This window comes from Heptranchias perlo, chromosome 12 (assembly GCF_035084215.1).
Source record: "Heptranchias perlo isolate sHepPer1 chromosome 12, sHepPer1.hap1, whole genome shotgun sequence".
Taxonomy (NCBI): domain Eukaryota; kingdom Metazoa; phylum Chordata; class Chondrichthyes; order Hexanchiformes; family Hexanchidae; genus Heptranchias; species Heptranchias perlo.
Genome location: NC_090336.1, coordinates 74,996,500 through 75,014,873, shown reverse-complemented (window position 1 = coordinate 75,014,873; position 18,374 = coordinate 74,996,500).

Sequence of the window (18,374 nt, the reverse complement as noted above, 5' to 3'; positions counted from 1 at the left end):
CTGGTTCTCACTCGTGTTATCGACCTGACATCTGTCATACGCCCCTTTTTCCCGTTTCATCTTACTCACTATCTCTTTGATCATCCAGGGAGCTCTGTCCTTTAGGAAAGGAAGCCTGCCGCCCTTACCCGGTCTGGCCTATATTTGACTCCAGACCCACAGCAATGTGGTTGATTCTTAATTGCCCTCTGAAATGGCCTAGCAAGCCACTCAGTTGTAAAATCTCGCTCAAGAAGGCGGCTCACCACCACCTTCTCAAGGGGCAATTAGGGATGGGCAATAAATGCCGGCCTTGCCAGCGACGCCCACATCCCGTGAACTAATAATAAAAAAAAAAGTTGCCCTCCTTTCCCCCTCGTGGGAATGTGCCCAGACTGTACCCGAACCATCTCCTCTTTAAAGACCGCCCACTGTACAATTATAGTTTTGCCTGCCGATCTTTGATTCCAATTTACCCGGGCCAGATCCGTTCTCATCCCATTGAAATTGGCCATTATCCAATTGAGTATTTTTACTCTAGAGTGCTCCTTGTCCTTTTCCATAGCTAATTTAAACCTTATGATACTATGATCACTGCTCCCTAAATGCTCCCCCACTGACACTTGCTCCACTTGGCCCACCTCATTCCCCAGAACCAAGTCCAGCAATGCCTCCTTCCTCGATGGGCCGCAAACGTACTGGTTAAGAAAGTTCTCCTGATTATGCTTCAAAAATTCCTCCCCCTCTGTGCCCCTTATAATATTATTGTTATCCCAGTCTATATTAGGATATGATGTGGAGATGCCGGTGATGGACTGGGGTTGACAATTGTAAACAATTTTACAACACCAAGTTATAGTCCAGCAATTTTATTTTAAATCCCACAAGCTTTCGGAGGCTTCCTCCTTCCTCCTTCACACCACCTGAGGAAGGGGGAAGCCTCCGAAAGCTTGTGGGATTAAAAATAAAATTGTTGGACTATAACTTGGTGTTGTAAAATTGTTTACAATTATATTAGGATAGTTGAAGTCCCCAGTTATCACTACTCTTTGGCTTTTGCACCTCTCCGTAATTTCTCTGCAAATTTTCTCCTCTATCTCCTTCCCACTAGTTGGTGGCCTATAGAATACACCCAGTAGTGTAATGGCACCTCTATTGTTTCTTAACTCTAACCAAATAGATTCTGTCCTTGACCCCTCCAGGACATCCTCTCTCTCCAGCACTGCAATATTCTCCTTAATCAATACTGCCACCCCCCCTCCTTTCTTTCCTTCCCTATCTTTGCTGAACACCTTGTATCCAGGAATATTTAGACCCCAATCCTGCCCTTTTTTGAGCCAGGTCTCCGTTATCGCCATGACATCATATTCCCATGTGGCTATTTGCGCCTGCAGCTCACCGACCTTGTTCACCACACTTCGTGCGTTTACACACATGCACTGTAAACCAATCTTAGACTTTCTTGTACTCTCTCTTAGTCTGATCCCACCTAATACTGTACCATTACTTGCTCTAGTGCTATCTGTCTCTCCCGATCCTTTGTGCCCCTTGTTTCTCCTTTCCATTGCTACATCCTGGTGCCCATCCCTCTGCCAAATTAGTTTAAAACCTCCCCCACTGCACTCGTGAACCTCCCCGCGAGGACATTGTTCCCAGCTCCGTTGAGGTGCAACCCGTCCGGCCTGTACAGGTCCCACCTCCCCCAGAACCGGTCCTGATGTCCCAGGAATCTAAAGCCCTCCCTCCTGCACCATCTCTCCAGCCACTCATTCACCTGCTCTATCCTCCTATTTCTATACTCACCAGCGCGTGGCACCGGGAGTAATCTGGAGATTACTACCTTTGAGGTCCTGCTCCTTAATCTCTTTCCTAACTCCTTAAAATCAGCCTGCAGGACTCATCCCTCTTTCTACCTATATTGTTGGTACCGATACGGACCACGACCTCTGCCCTCCCCCTTCAGAATGTTCTGCAGCCGCTCAGTGACATCCTTGACCCTGGTAGCAGGGAGGTAACATACCATCCTGGAATAACATCTGCATAGTTTAAATCAAAATGTGTAGTCCCAATATTTTTGTGTATTTTCCCATGTCGATCGGCACGCAGACTGTACCATGGACCCAATTCCCTGGAAAACTGGCAGCATGGTGGGAAGGGGACGAGGTCTCCACAGGGATTTATGGTCCCTCTAACAGCATGTGCGGGTCGTGGTCTTTATATGTGCAGCACCTGAATCTGTACCTGTCCAGCATCATCGCTGCTACAAACTATCCATGTCACAAAGAAAAGTTATTTCATCTCTTCAATCTTTCCATCCTTTAGTATCATAGTATCAGTACGTTACAGCACAGAAGGAGGCCGTTCGGCCCATCGTGCCTGTGCCGGCTCTTTGAAAGAGCTATCCAATTAGTCCCACTCCCCCCCTGCTCTTTCCCCAGAGCCCTGCAAATTTTCTCCCTTCAAGTATTTATCCAATTCCCTTTTGAAAGTTATTATTGAATCTGCTTCCACCGCCCTTTCAGGCAGCGCATTCCAGATCAGAACAACTCGCTGTGTAAAAAAATGTTTCCTCATCTCCCCTCTGGTTCTTTTGCCAATTATCTTAAATCTGCGTCCTCTGGTTACCGACCCTCCTGCCACTGGAAACAGTTTCTCCTTATTCACTCTATCAAAACTTTCATGATTTTGAACACCTCGATTAAATCTCCCCTTAACCTTCTCTGCTCCAAGGAGAACAATCCCAGCTTCTCCAGTCTCTCCACATAACTGAAGCCCCTCATCCCTGGAACTATTCTAGTAAATCTCCTCTGCACCCTCTCCAAGGCCTTGACATCCTTCCTAAAGTGCGGTGCCCAGAATTGGACACAATACTCCAGCTGGGACCTAACCAGTGTTTTGTAAAGGTTTAGCGTAACTTCCTTGGTTTTGTACTCTATGCCTCTATTAATAAAGCCCAGGATCCCGTATGGCTTTTTTAACAGCCTTCTCAACTTGTCCTGCCACCTTCAAAGATTTGTGTACATGCACCCCCAGGTCTCTCTGTTCCTGCACACATTTTAGAATTGTACCATTTAGTTTATTTTGCCTGTCCTCATTCTTCCTTCTCACTTTACAATTCTCTGCATTAAATTTCATCTGCTATGTGTCTGCCCATTTCACCAGTCTGTCTCTGTCCTCCTGAAGTCTGTTACTATCCCCCACATTGTCGACTACATTTCCGAGTTTCGTGTCATCTGCAAACTTTGAAACTATACCCCTTATACCCAAGTCCAGGTCATTAATATATATCCAAAAGAGCAGTGGTCCTAATACTGACCCCTGGGGAACACCACTGTAAACTTCCCTCCAGTCTGAGAAACAACCGTTCACCACTCACTTTGAACAAACCTGTCTCTCCTGTGGGCGAATTCAATAGTATTGCTCACTCTACGATCCATCTCAGGTGCTGTGACACTCAAACTCCGCAAGAAAACACCTGTACTCCAACTGAACCGGAGTTAGTGGGAATGTTAACAATTACTCCAACAGATTTTCCACATTATCTCGTCCCTCTTTTGTACATCGGGGGGAGGGTCCTAGTGACCCAAATAAAATCAATCAAATCGCAAACAATTCATGTTCAATGTTTTCAGTGACGAAGAGAGTCCAGAGGCTGCGGAATGGGCGCAGAGTGGAACGAACAAGATTTGTACTAACTGGTTCCGCAAATATTTGCTCAACAAAAGGTACGACTTCTACATAGGAACAGGAGGAGGCCCTCGAGCCTGTTCCGCCATTCAATTAGATCATGGCTGATCTGTATCTTAACTCCATTTACCCGCCTTGGGTCCGTAACCCTTAATCCCCTCACCCAACAAAAATCTACCAATCTCAGTTTTGAAATCTCCAATTGACCCCCAGTCTCAACAGCTTTTCGAGGGGGAGAGAGTTCCAGATTCCCACTCCCCTTTGTGTGAAGAAGTGCTTCCTGACATCACCCCTGAACGGCCTGACTCTAATTTTAAGGTTCTGCCCCCCTTGTCCTGGACTCCCCCCCACCAGAGGGAAGAGTTTGCAACGGTCCCTGCTGAACAGGAACTCGAGCACAAACGGTCATAAGAACCACTGAGCCACCAGAGAGTCACTGTAGACGTCTGATTAACTGTGGACAGAGATGGAATAGTCAGTGAAGGAGGCACTAAGATGATCAAATTAAATCGGATGTAATGAACATTTGGAGGGAGGCTTTGGCTCAGTGGTAACATTCCCACCTCTCGAGTCAGGAGGGGAAGGGTTCGAGCCCCGGTCCAGATAGTCCCAGCGAGTGGAGCCTCAAATATTATCTCTACACACTGGGCTGGCGTCCAGTGGGGGACAGAGTGACCACTGGCTCAGGGGTAGTGTTCCTGCCTCTGCATCAGAAGGGTTGGGTCTGAGTCCCACTGCATACAGCCCCAGTGAGTGGAGGCTGGAGTGCCCGCTCTGAACGCTGGGTTGCTGCCCAACAGGGAGACTAGTGTCCTGGGGCCAATATTTATCCCTCAGTCAACATCACTGAAAACAGATTAAGAACATAAGAACATAAGAAATAGGAGCAGGAGGAGGCCAATCGGCCCCTCGAGCCTGCTCCGCCATTCAATAAGATCATGGCTGATCTGATCCCAACCTCAAATCTAAATTCATGTCCAATTTCCTGCCCGAGCTGGTCATTGCCATTTGTGGGATCTTGCTGTGCTCAAATCGGCTGCTGCGTTTCCTACATCACAACATTGATCACACTTCATTGGCTGTAAAGCGCTTTGGGACGTCCTGAGGTCATGAAAGGCGCTATATAAATGCAAGTCTTTCTTTTTAGTGTCCGATGGGTGCGGGTGGCATTGAATTGGATGGATGAGGCTCTTCAGCCTTGGTTGCAGACTAACTAGTCTGAAGATAAAAACCATGAGGAAGGCAATGGGAAACCACCTCAGCGACTCCTTCCTAGTGAGTGGCTCAAGAACCTCATATGTGAGACTTGAGTTAGGACCTGCCCGAGACCAGAACCCCATGGTTGGACACTGAGCATTATCCGACCGTAAATGAGTTTATGATCCATGGATATTAACTCTGAGACATTTTCATTTCCATACAGCCTGTCCATGATGGAAGTGAGGGAAATGGACCATCTGACCGGCGAGATCTTGTGTCCTGTTTTTGTCCAGATGATTGGAGAGTTGAGACCAGCTGCTGTCCCATTAACACCCAATCTGGCAAAGAAATAGCGGTGATTAATCTCTTGTTCTGGGGTCGGTTACTTCACTGCCGATTTCAAACCCAATCATTCATTGTTTGTAATTTTCTTTGTTAGAATAAAGACCAAAATGTCAAGGGTTGGGTGTTATTTAGAGGTGCCTTTTATTTGACTCTTTTATACTTGATTTATATTCACATTTAGGTAGCGTTTTCTGTATTTCAGGGTTTTTTTCTTGTTACTGAACTCAAATATATAATAAATATAAAACTACTCATAGCAACATTCGAATTGTTTCTGATTTGTTCGTCCTAATTTAGATCAAGCGATGAGCGCTGTATCTATCTACGACATGTTAAAGATCATGGGTGAAAATTTCGCTTCGGGCCAATTTCTGGGCTAGTTTTGCACAAGGACCCCTTCTTTGCACACTTCAATTGATCCAACGCTGTTTTCAGGCAACCGCCAGGGACGTCTAGTAACAGCGAGGGCCAATATGGCAGCGGCCATTCTGCCGCGCAGATCGCGCCCAGAAATTTGTGCACGTTGCGCCTGTTTTACGCCTGAAAAACGGGCAACGCACATACCAATTTCGAGTCATTATGTCCGTGCACATTTCCTGTTAGCTTTTCCCATCATAAATTCCAATGCCCACCTTTATAATGGAAACATCCTATGTAAACTTGTCACGCTATAATTACACCTTCCTACCAGTGGCGGTGCTGTTTAAGAATTTCTAATGGTAAAAATATAAAAATAGGTTCAGAACGGGTTAGAAATTGTTGTGCATCGTGCCTGTTTTCCAAGACTGGATATTGGACGAGCAGCCTGACAACACAATGGCAGCTCAGGGGTCGAGAGAGGTGGCGGAGACAGGGAGCTGGGCGTCGTCCGTGTACAGGTAAAAGCTGAGCCTAAGCCTACGGCTGGTGTTGGCAAGGTGCAGCTGTAGACGAGGACAAACAGACAGATCCTTGGGGGACACTGGAGGCGAAGGTGAGGGGCCACGAAGAGAAGCCATTGGTAAAGATGCTCTGGGCACGATCAGTGGGACAATAAAGATGCAGTCCCACTGAGCTGTACGACAACAGCAACAACAACTTGCATTTATATAGCGCCTTTAACATAGTAAAACGTCCCAAGGCGCTTCACAGGAGCGATTATCAAACACAATTTGACACCGAGACACATAAGGAGATATTAGGACAGGTGACCAAAAGCTTGGTCAAAGAGGTAGGTTTTAAGGAGCGTCTTAAAGGAGGAGAGAGAGGCGGAGAGGTTTAGGGAGGGGATTCCAGAGCTTAGGGCCCAGGCAGCTGAAGGCACGGCCGCCATTGGTGGAGCGATTAAAATCGGGGATATGCAAGAGGCAAGAATTGGAGGAGCGCAGAGATCTCGGAGGGTTGTAGGGCTGGAGGAAGTTACAGACATAGGGAGGGGCGAGGGCCATGGAGGGATTTCAACACAAGGATGAGAATTTTAAAATCGAGGCGTTCCCGGACTGGGAGCCAATGTAGGTCAGCGAGCACAGGGGGGTGATGGGTGAACAAGACTCGGTGCGAGTTAGGAAACGGGCAGCAGAGTTTTGGATGAGCTCAAGTTTATGGAGGGTGGAAGATGGGAGGCCGGAGAGGAGAGCATTGGAATAGTCCAGTCTGGAGGTAACAAAGGCACGATGAGGGTTTCAGCAGCAGATGAGCTGAGGCAGGGGCGGAGACGGGCGATGTTACGGAGGTGGAAGTAGGCGGTCTCGGTGATGGAGCGGATGTGTGATTGGAAACTCATCTCAGGGTCAAATAGGACGCCAAGGTTGCTGTTCAGCCTCAGACAGTGACCGGGGAGAGGGATGGAGTCGGTAGCCTAGGGAACGGAGTTTGCGGTGGGGACCGAAGACAATGGCTTCGGTCTTCCCAATAATTAGTTGGAGGAAATTTCTGCTCATCCAGTACTGGATGTCGGACAGGCAGTGCGACAAATGAGAGGCAGTGGAGGGGTCGAGGGAGGTGGTGGTGAGGTAGAGCTGGGTGTCGTCAGTGGAGGAGAGGTGTTGGAGGCGGACGGTCGACAGTGACAAAGGCTGCGGACAGGTGGAGAAGGATGAGGAGGGATCGTTTACCACGGTCACAGTCACAGAGGATATCATTTGTGACAACGGACAGGGCCGCTTCGGGGCTACAGCAGGGGCAGAAACTCGATCGGGGATTCTGAGACAAGGAGCTGCAAGAAAGATAGTCACAGATTTGGGAGGCGACACCATGTTGCGGGAGGTTGGAGATTGGATGGTTGTTTACATAGAGAAAAGGATTGGGATGAAGAGGGGGATGAGGATAGTGGTTTGGAACGGGAGGGAGGCAATAACCGAGGAGAAGGAAGCATTTACAATATCAGCTGGCGTGGGGGCTAGGAAGGGAAGATGGAAAATCTGCAGTTTGGTGGGACTGGTTCAAAGTAGCAGGAGGCGCGTCTCATGGACAAGGTGAACTCAGAGAGGGCATGAGGGGAGATAGGAGAGAAACTAGAGAAAGATGCAAGTTCAGGGCTAGGGCAGGGCGGGTGGTGGGGGGGAACCGTAGGGGAAGTTTGGCTCGGCGGGCTAGGAGAAGGGAGGGAAGTGACAGAGGAGGAGCTGAATGGATGGTCTCAATCTTAGTGACAAGGAAGTCCGTGAGCTCCTCGCGCTTGTTGTTGGAGGTGAGGGTAGAGGGGGCAGGGGAGAGGGGTTTAAGGAGATGTTTGGTAGTGGGCGAAAGAAGCCGGGAGTTATCTTTGGTCTCCAGGATGATCCTGGAGTAGTGATGGTTTTGGCAGAGGAGATTGAGGCCTGATAGCACTTGATGTGGTCCAGACATGGCCGGGGATGGATGGTCAAACCAGGCGTTCACCAGATATGCTCGAGTATTTACCATTTGTGGTTGAGGGAGTGAAAAAGGGGGCCACAAGAAAGTGGTCAGAGATGGCCTTGACTGTGATCGAGACCATGGGAATAGAGGGACCGCACGGGATGGCAAGGTCAAGGGGATGGTGTGACTTGGGAGGAGAATTTGTACGGAGGGAAAGGTTTAGGAAGGACAGGAGGGGAGTGAACTCAGAGGAGAGAGGGCAAAGGGAGCTGAGGCGGAGATTGAAATCTCTGAGGATGAGGAGTCGCTGGGTGGTGAAGGAGGGTGTCTCATGGTGGGACTTGGTGGGCGGTAGAGAATGAGGATTGCAATGAAGAGGCGAGAGGGGTGGAACAAGGTGAGATACTTGAAGGAGGAGAATAAAATAATTGGCAAAAGAACCGGGGAGCGGGGGAGATGAGGAGGATGTTTTTTACGCAGTGAGTTGTGATGATCTGGAATTCACTGCCTGAAAGGACGGAGGGAACAGAATCAATAATAACCTGAATCCCATCTTTCCTTTTCTGGGATAAATAAATCATTGACAAATAACAGGGGCAGAGAAACACAGCCAGAGGATTACTACTGGACTCACATTAACCAGGGCTAGGGTTAGGGACACACATTAACCAGGGTCAGGGTTAGGGTTAGGGGTGCACATTAACCAGGGTCAGGGTTAGGGACACACATTAACCAGGGTCAGGGTTAGGGACACACATTAACCAGGGTCAGGGTTAGGGTTAGGGTTAGGGGTGCACATTAACCAGGGTTAGGGTTAGGGGTGCACATTAACCAGGGTCAGGGTTAGGGACACACATTAACCAGGGTCAGGGTTAGGGTTAGGGGTGCACATTAACCAGGGTTAGGGTCAGGGTTAGTGATGCACATTAACCAAGTGTAGGGTTAGGGACGCACATTAACCAGGGTTAGGGTTAGGGACACACATTAACCAGGGTCAGGGTTAGGGTTAGGGGTGCACATTAACCAGGGTTAGGGTCAGGGTTAGTGATGCACATTAACCAGGGTCAGGGTTAGGGTTAGGGTTAGGGATGCACATTAACCAGGGTTAGGGTTAGGGATGCACATTAACCAGGGTTAGGGTTAGGGACACACATTAACCAGGGTCTGGGTTAGGGACACACATTAACCAGGGTTAGGGTTGGGCTTAGGGACACACATTAACCAGGGTTAGGGTTAGGGGTGCACATTAACCAGGGTTAGGGTTAGGGGTGCACATTAACCAGGGTTAGGGTTAGGGTTAGTGATGCACATTAACCAAGTGTAGGGTTAGGGACGCACATTAACCAGGGTTAGGGTTAGGGGTGCACATTAACCAGGGTTAGGGTCAGGGTTAGTGATGCACATTAACCAGGGTCAGGGTTAGGGTTAGGGTTAGGGACGAACATTAACCAGGGTTAGGGTTGGGCTTAGGGACACACATTAACCAGGGTTAGGGTTAGGGATGCACATTAACCAGGGTTAGGGTTAGGGACGCACATTAACCAGGGTCTGGGTTAGGGATGCACATTAACCAGGGTTAGGGTTAGGGACACACATTAACCAGGGTCAGGGTTAGGGACACACATTAACCAGGGTTAGGGTTAGGGACACACATTAACCAGGGTGAGGGTTAGGGACACACATTAACCAGGGTTAGGGTTAGGGACACACATTAACCAGGGTTAGGGTTAGATCTGGGGGCAAACACTAACCCTGGCCCTGGAACCAGCTCTCGCATTTTGCTCGCAGTTTGAAGTCTGATTCTGCCATAAAGTCCCAACAAGATGATCCTGATATTGTGGGTAATGAAAGAAAGACTTGCATTTCTATAGCACCTTTCACAGCCTCAGGACGTCCCAAAGTGCTTTAAAGCCAGTGAAGTATTTTTTGAAGTGTAGTCAATGTTCTAATGTAGGAAACGCAGCAGCCAATTTGCGCACAGCAAGATCCCACAAACAGCAAGAGCTAAATGACCAGATCATCTGTTTTTAGTCATGTTGGTTGAGGGATAAATATCGGCCCCAGGACACCGGGGAGAACTCCCCCCTGCTCTTCTTCAAAATAGTGGGCGTGGGATCTTTTACATCCACCTGAGAGGGCAGACGGGGCCTCGGTTTAACATCTCATCCGAAAGACAACACTTCTGATAGTGCAGCACTCCCTCAGTACTGACCCTCCGACAGTGCAGCGCTCCCTCAGTACTGACCCTCCGACAGTGCAGCACTCCCTCAGTACTGACCCTCCGACAGTGCGGCGCTCCCTCAGTACTGACCCTCCGACAGTGCGGCGCTCCCTCAGTCCTGACCCTCCGACAGTGCGGCGCTCCCTCAGTACTGACCCTCCGACAGTGCAGCGCTCCCTCAGTACTGACCCTCCGACAGTGCAGTGCTCCCTCAGTACTGACCCTCCGACAGTGCAGTGCTCCCTCAGTACTGACCCTCCGACAGTGCAGCTCTCCCTCAGTACTGACCCTCCGACAGTGCAGTGCTCCCTCAGTACTGACCCTCCGACAGTGCACAGTTCCCTCAGTACTGACCCTCCGACAGTGCAGCACTCCCTCAGTACTGACCCTCCGACAGTGCAGCACTCCCTCAGTACTGACCCTCCGACAGTGCAGCGCTCCCTCAGTACTGACCCTCCGACAGTGCAGCACTCCCTCAGTCCTGACCCTCCGACAGTGCGGCGCTCCCTCAGTACTGACCCTCCGACAGTGCGGCGCTCCCTCAGTACTGACCCTCCGACAGTGCGGCACTCCCTCAGTACTGACCCTCCGACAGTGCAGCGCTCCCTCAGTACTGACCCTCCGACAGTGCAGCGCTCCCTCAGTACTGACCCTCCGACAGTGCAGCGCTCCCTCAGTACTGACCCTCCGACAGTGCAGCGCTCCCTCAGTACATCTCTACATCTTTCTGTATCTCTATTAAAACAAAATTGCATAGGGCACAAACCGTTACTTTTTGTCCTGATTGTTGGTCCCTCTTCTCGGTCATTTATCATTGTAAATTCCTAAGTTGACATTTCCCATTTAATTTTTCTATGTAAACTGTCACGGTGTAGTTGCAAGCTCTGGCCACTAGGTGGCGTGGTGTTGTGTGCTTCTGAAGTTAATCTGCCTCCATTGCCATTTTGTGTACCAAATAAAAAACCCTTAAATTCATCAATTGACTGTCGGCAACTACCAATATCGTACAAAAAGTCTTAGGGCTAGCACGCACTTCCTGTAAAAGCATGTTACATCGAGGTCCCACCATTGGCGGCCGTGCCTTTAGCCGTCTAGGCCCTCGGCTCTGGAATTCCCTCCCTAAACCTCTCCGCCTCTCTCTCCTCCGTGAAGATGCCCCTCAAAACCTATCTCTTTGACCAAGCTTTTGGTCACCTGTCTTTGACCAGGCTTTTGACAAGGTGCCACCTCAAAGGCTACCATACAAAGTAAGAGCTCATGGTGTCGGGGGTAACATATTACCATGGATAAAGGATCGGTTAGCTAACAGGAAACAGAGAGTAGGCATAAATGGGTCATTTTCAGGTTGGCAAGATGTAACAAGTGGAGTTCCACAGGGATCAGTGCTTGGGCCTCAACTATTTACAATCTGTATCAATGACTGCGATGAAGAGACCGAATGTATTGTTGCTAAATTTGCTGATGACACAAAGATAGGTAGGAAAGTAAGTTGTGAAGAGGACATAAGGAGTCTGTAAAGGGATATCGATAGGTTAAGTGAGTGGGCAGACATTTGGCAGATGGAGTATAATGTGGGAAAATGTGAACTTGTCCACTTTGGCAGGAGGAATAGAAAAGCAGTATATTATTTAAATAGAGAGAGATTGCAGAACTCTGAGGTACAGAGGGATCTGGGTGTCCGAGTACACGAATCACAAAAAGTTAGTCTGCAGGTACAGCAAGTGATTAGGAAGGCAAATGGAACATTGTCATTTATTGCAAGAGGAATGGAATATAAAAGTCGAGATGTTTTGCTCCAGTTGTACAGGGCATTGGTGAGACCACATCTGGAATACTGTGTGCAGTTTTGGTCTCCTTATTTAAGAAAGGGCAGAATTGCTTTGGAGGTGGTTCAGAGAAGGTTCACTCGACTGATTCCTGGGATGAGGGAGTTATCTTATGAGGAAAGGTTGGACAAGTTGGGCCTGTATACACTGGAGTTTAGAAGAATGAGAGGTGATCTTATTGAAACAGATAAGATCCTGAGGGGAGTGGAAGGGGTAGATGCTGAGAGGATGTTTCCCCTTGTGGGAGAGACTAGAACTGGGGGTCACAGTTTAAAAATAAGGGGTCTCCCATTTAAGACGGAGATGAGGAGAAATTTTTTCTCTCGGAGGGTCGTGAGTCTGTGGAACTCCCTCCCCCAGAGAGCGGTGGAGGCAGGGTCAGTGAATATTTTTAAGGCTGAGTTAGAGAGATTCCTGATTCACAAGGGAGTCAAAGGTTATAGTGGGTAGAGGGGAAAGTAGGGTTGAGGTCACAATCAGATCAGCCATGATCTTATCAAATGGCAGAGCAGGCTCGAGGGGCCGAATGGCCTACTCCTGCTCTTAGTTCATATACATATGTTCATATGTTCATATAGTACTGACCCTCCGACAGTGCAGCGCTCCCTCAGTACTGACCCTCCGACAGTGCAGCGCTCCCTCAGTACTGACCCTCCGACATTCCCTCAGTACTGACCCTCCGACAGTGCAGCGCTCCCTCAGTACTGACCCTCCGACAGTGCAGCGCTCCCTCAGTACTGACCCTCCGACAGTGCAGCGCTCCCTCAGTACTGACCCTCCGACATTCCCTCAGTACTGACCCTCCGACAGTGCAGCGCTCCCTCAGTACTGACCCTCCGACAGTGCAGCACTCCCTCAGTACTGTCCCTCCGACAGTGCGGCGCTCCCTCAGTACTGACCCTCCGACAGTGCAGCGCTCCCTCAGTACTGACCCTCCGACAGTGCAGCGCTCCCTCAGTACTGACCCTCCGACAGTGCAGCGCTCCCTCAGTACTGACCCTCTGACAGTGCAGCGCTCCCTCAGTACTGACCCTCCGACAGTGCAGCGCTCCCTCAGTACTGACCCTCTGACAGTGCAGCGCTCCCTCAGTACTGACCCTCTGACAGTGCAGCGCTCCCTCAGTACTGACCCTCCGACAGTGCAGCGCTCCCTCAGTACTGACCCTCCGACAGTGCAGCGCTCCCTCAGTACTGACCCTCCGACATTCCCTCAGTACTGACCCTCTGACAGTGCAGCGCTCCCTCAGTCCTGACCCTCAGTGATGCCCTGGGAGTGTCAGCCTGGATTTTGTGCTTAAGTCCCTGGAGTGGGACTCGAACCCATGACCTTCGGACTCGTGCTGCCCACTGAGCCGTGATCGACACTTATCACTCAGTCGACCTTCCATTTTTACTGCGCTAATTTTCATGTCCCCCACCTCCTCTCCTGGCTGGTTTCGGTTCCTCGGGGTTTCGAGTCCCTTCTAATGCCTCACCCATGTGGCCATTCACGTGAGAACCTGGACAGTGAGTGTCGGCAAGCTATTTGGCTGCTGGGGCCATCCCTAAGCCTGCCCCCAGCCAGTGTTCACACACTCACACAGTCCATCGGGATAGGCTGCGAGTGATCCCAGAAAGGGTGCTGAGGGCTGCCATCACCTTACGTTGTTGGTTGTGACATGAGGGCCTGTAAATTCTTCTGGGACTGTTTCTCGGCCTGAAATGGGCATGGATCGCGTGCCCCAAACAGGAGGCCTGAGGCCGGCCCAAAATTGGGCCTCAGGCCTCATTAACGTGAATCGGATGAGTCCGCAGGACCGGTCACATCTCCACAAGCATCTCGTCCAACCGATGAAAGTGAGCATGGGCCACCCACCGTCCTGGCCGGCCTCTCTTCCTCCACCCTCCGCAAACTGGAGCTCATCCAAAACTCTGCTGCCCCCCGTATCCTAACTCGCACCGAGTCCTGTTCACCCATCACCCCCCCCTGTGCTCGCTGACCTACATTGGCTCCCGGTCCGGGAACGCCTCGATTTTAAAATTCTCATCCTCCTGTTCAAATCCCTCCATGGCCCTCACCCCTCCCTATCTCTGTAACCCCCTCCAGCCCTCCGAGATCTCTGCGCTCCTCCAATTCCGGCCTCTTGCGCATCCCCGATTTTAATCGCTCCACCGTTGGCGGCCGTGCCTTCAGCTGCCTGGGCCCTAAACTCTGGAATTCCCTCCCTAAACCTCTCCACCTCTCTACCTCTCTCTCCTCCTTTAAGACGCTGCTTAAACCTACCCGACTCAGAGACGGAAGGGTCGAGAACCAGAGGGCATAGATTTAAGGCGATTGGCAAAAGAACCAAAGGTGACATGAGGAAAAACTTTTTTACCCAGCGAGTGGTTAGGATCTGGAATGCACTGCCCGAGGGGGTGGTGGAGGCAGATTCAATCATGGCCTTCAAAAGGGAACTGGATAAGTACTTGAAAGGAAAAAATTTGCAGGACTACGGGGAAAGGGCGGGGGAGTGGGACCAGCTGGATTGTTCTCACAAAGAGCCGGCACAGGCTCGATGGAACGAATGGCCTCCTTCTGTGCTGTAACCATTCTACGATTCTATGATTCTACCTCTGATTAAGCTTTTAGGCACCGAATATCTCCCTTTGTGGCTCAATGTCCATTTTTGTCCAATTACACTCCTGTGAAGCACCCTGGGAAGTTTTACAATGTTAAAGACAATCCATCAATGCAAGTTACTGTTTCTGAGGGGCTCGAAGTGAAGATTCACTTCTGGCAGGACACAGGTAAACATAGAAACATAGAAAATAGGAGCAAGAGTAGGCCATTCGGCCCTTCGGGCCTGCTCCCCCATTCAAAATGATCATGGCTGATCGTCTAACTCAGTACCCTGTTCCCGCTTTTTCCCCATATCCCTTGATCCCTTTAGCATTAAGAAATATATCTATCTCCATCTTGAATACATCTAATGACTTGGCCTCCACTGCCTTCTGTGGTAGAGAATTCCACAGGTTCACCACCCTCTGAGTGAAGAAATTTCTCCTCATCTCGGTTCTAAATGGCATTCCCCGTATCCTGAGACTGTGACCCCTGGTTCTGGACTCCCCAGCCATCGGGAACATCCTCCCTGCATCTAGTCTGTCTAGTCCTGTTAGAATATAGGCCTTGTCGACCCAATCTCTCCTCATACGTCAGTCCTGCCATCCCAGGAATCAGTCTGGTGAACCTTCGTTGCACTCCCTCCATGGCAAGGACATCCTTCCTCAGAGAAGGAGACCAAAACTGCACACAATACTCCAGATGTGGTCTCACCAAGGCCCTGTATAACTGCAGTAAGACATCCCTGCTCCTGTACTCAAATCCTCTTGCAATGAAGGCCAACATACCATTCGCCTTCCTAACTGCTTGCTCCACCTGAATGCTCACTTTCAGCGACTGGTGTACAAGGACACCCAGGTCTCGTTGCACCTCCCCTTTTCCCAATCTATCACCATTCAGATAATAATCTGCCTTTCTGTTTTTACAACCAAAGTGGATAACCTCACATTTATCCATGTTATACTGCATCTGCCATGTTCTTGCCCACTCACCCAACTTGTCTAAATCACATTGGAGCCTCTTTGCATCTTCCTCACAGCTCACATTCCACCCCAGCTTTGTGTCGTCTGCAAACTTGGAAATGTTACATTTAGTTCCCTCATCCAAATCATTGATATATATTGTGAATAGCTGGGGCCCAAGTACTGATCCCTGCGGTACCCCACTAGTCACTGCCTGCCACCCGGAAAAAGACCCGTTTATTCCTACTCTCTGTTTCCTGTCTGTCAACCAATTCTCAATCCATGCCAGTATATTCCCCCAATCCCATGTGCTTTAATTTTACACACTAACCTCTTGTGTGGGACCTTATCAAAAGCCTTCTGAAAATCCAAATACACCACATCCACTGGTTCTCCCCTATCTATTCCACTAGTTACATCCTCAAAAAACTCCAGTAGATTTGTTAAGCATGATTTCCCTTTCATAAACCCATGCTGACTTTGTCCAATCCCGTTAATGCTCTCCAAGTGTTCTGTTATCACATCTTTTATAATAGACTCTAGCATTTTCCCCACTACTGATGTTTGGCTAACTGGTCTGTAATTCCCTGTTTTCTCTCTCCCTCCTTTTTTAAATAGTGGGGTTACATTTGCCACCCTCCAATCTGTAGGAACTGTTCCAGAGTCTATAGAATTTTGGAAGATGATCACCAATGCATCCACTATTTCCAGGGCCACTTCCTTTAGTACTCTGGGATGTAGATTATCAGGCCCTGGGGATTTGTCAGCCTTTAGCCCCATTAATTTCCCGAGCACTATTTTTTACTAATACTGGTTTCCTTCAGTTCCTCCCTCTCACTGGACCCTTGGTTCCCTAACATTTCCGGGAGGTTATTTATGTCCTCCTTTGTGAAGACAGAACCAAAGTATGTGTTTAATTGTTCTGCCATTTCTTTGTTCCCCATTATAATTTCCCCCATTTCTGACTGTAAGGGACCTACATTTGTCTTCACTGATCTTTTTCTCTTGACATATTTTATAGAAGCTTTTACAGTCAGTTTTTATGTTCCCTGCTAGTTTACTCTCATTACGTCACTGCTGCCCGGGCACTCAGCAGCGTGTGGGCAACTTGTGGAAAGAACGGGGAAAGATTGGATAAGGGTCCGTTCTGGGCGATGGTAACGCGATCACTACCACCCCGCGCCCGACGGACCCTGGGCGCGCAGGACGCACGTTTTGACCCACGGGAGCACTCACCTGCGATCGGAGTTCCTGTCCGGTCCTTTGCACGTGGGATCAATGCAATTCAACTTTCCACCACCAGGGGGAGCGCAATCTCTTAAAGGGAGGATGTTGCTTAGAAATCTCTTAAAGGGAGCTGGTACCTGGTATTTATTGAAAATAGCAGTCTACCGTCTGCACGGAGATCAGACATCGTACACGTAAAACACAGATGCTGGTCCCGTCCCTATGTTTACATACTGATGAGTTATGTTAAAACATTGAATAAAGGTTGCGCACCACTAAATCCCACACCCTCCAATCTGCACTCCAGACCTCACCAATGTGCCGATCTGAGTTTGTACCAGGTCTGTGAGAGTGCGTACACCAAGGTTCTCTGCTGATGCACTCGAGGCCTTGGAGCAAGAGGTGGACAGAAGGAGGGACATCCTATATCCACAGGGGGAAGGGAGGGAGCAAGAGGCCCTCCAGACATACGCCCAAAAGGCAGTGGGAGGCAGCGGGGGACGAAGTCAATGCCAGGCGCACAGCATCATGGACATGGATGCAGTGCAGGAAGAAGTTCAATGCTTTGACATGAGTGGTCAAGGTGAGTGAGGTCAACTGTCAAGTGACGTCTCCGACCAACTGCACCAGACACTGCACCCCCATCACCCACAGACCAATAAACTCTCTCCATCAGTACTCAACTCTTCCAATCAGATGCTTCCTCTCACCCTCACACATTACCACTGTTTCAAGCCGCCCACCCACAACTCACAGGCCACACACACTGGCAGCTATTCAACCATGACAGGCACACCACCCAGACATACGTCCCGCTTTCTTGCAGGAGAAGGTGGCGCATATCAAGAGGCAGCAAGTGGCCGTGGCATTTAGCCCCTCGAGCCTGTTCCGTCATTCAATGAGATCATGGTGGGCCTGTGACCTAACTCCATATACCCGTCTTAGCCCCATATCCCTTAATACCCTTGGTTCACAGAAATCTATCAATCTCAGATTAAACATTCACAAGTGAGCTAGCGTCAACTGCCGTCTGTAGAAGAGAGTTCCAAACGTCTCGCACCCTTTGTGTGTAGAAGCATTTCCTGACTTCACTCCTGCACGTCCTGGCTCTAAATGTTAGACTATGTCCCCGTGTCCTAGTATTGGAGTCTTGGAGACCTCCAAAAACAGGTACAAATGTCTCGGCAGCCAGAAGCAATAATCCAGCCACTAACCTGTAAATCTTGCGTGGTCCCTTTAAATAGCGCTGGTGGGTGGGTCCTCCAGACACTCTGAGACATGTTCAGATGGTCGGGGTTAAGACTGTGCGTTGAGTTGAGCGTTAAGTCCCAAAATGGTGTCTATCACTTTAAATCAGCGTTGCACACTGATTGAAGCCATTTTCTCCCTACTTTACATGATTCCGGCGTTCGTTATCTGCGCCTGCGCTAACTCCTATACCAAGATGGCGTCCGGCGCACGTCACGCAGGAAATGTGCGTGCGCAGCCAAGATGCCATCTTGGATGTCGGAGAGGCCGCGTAGCGCTGA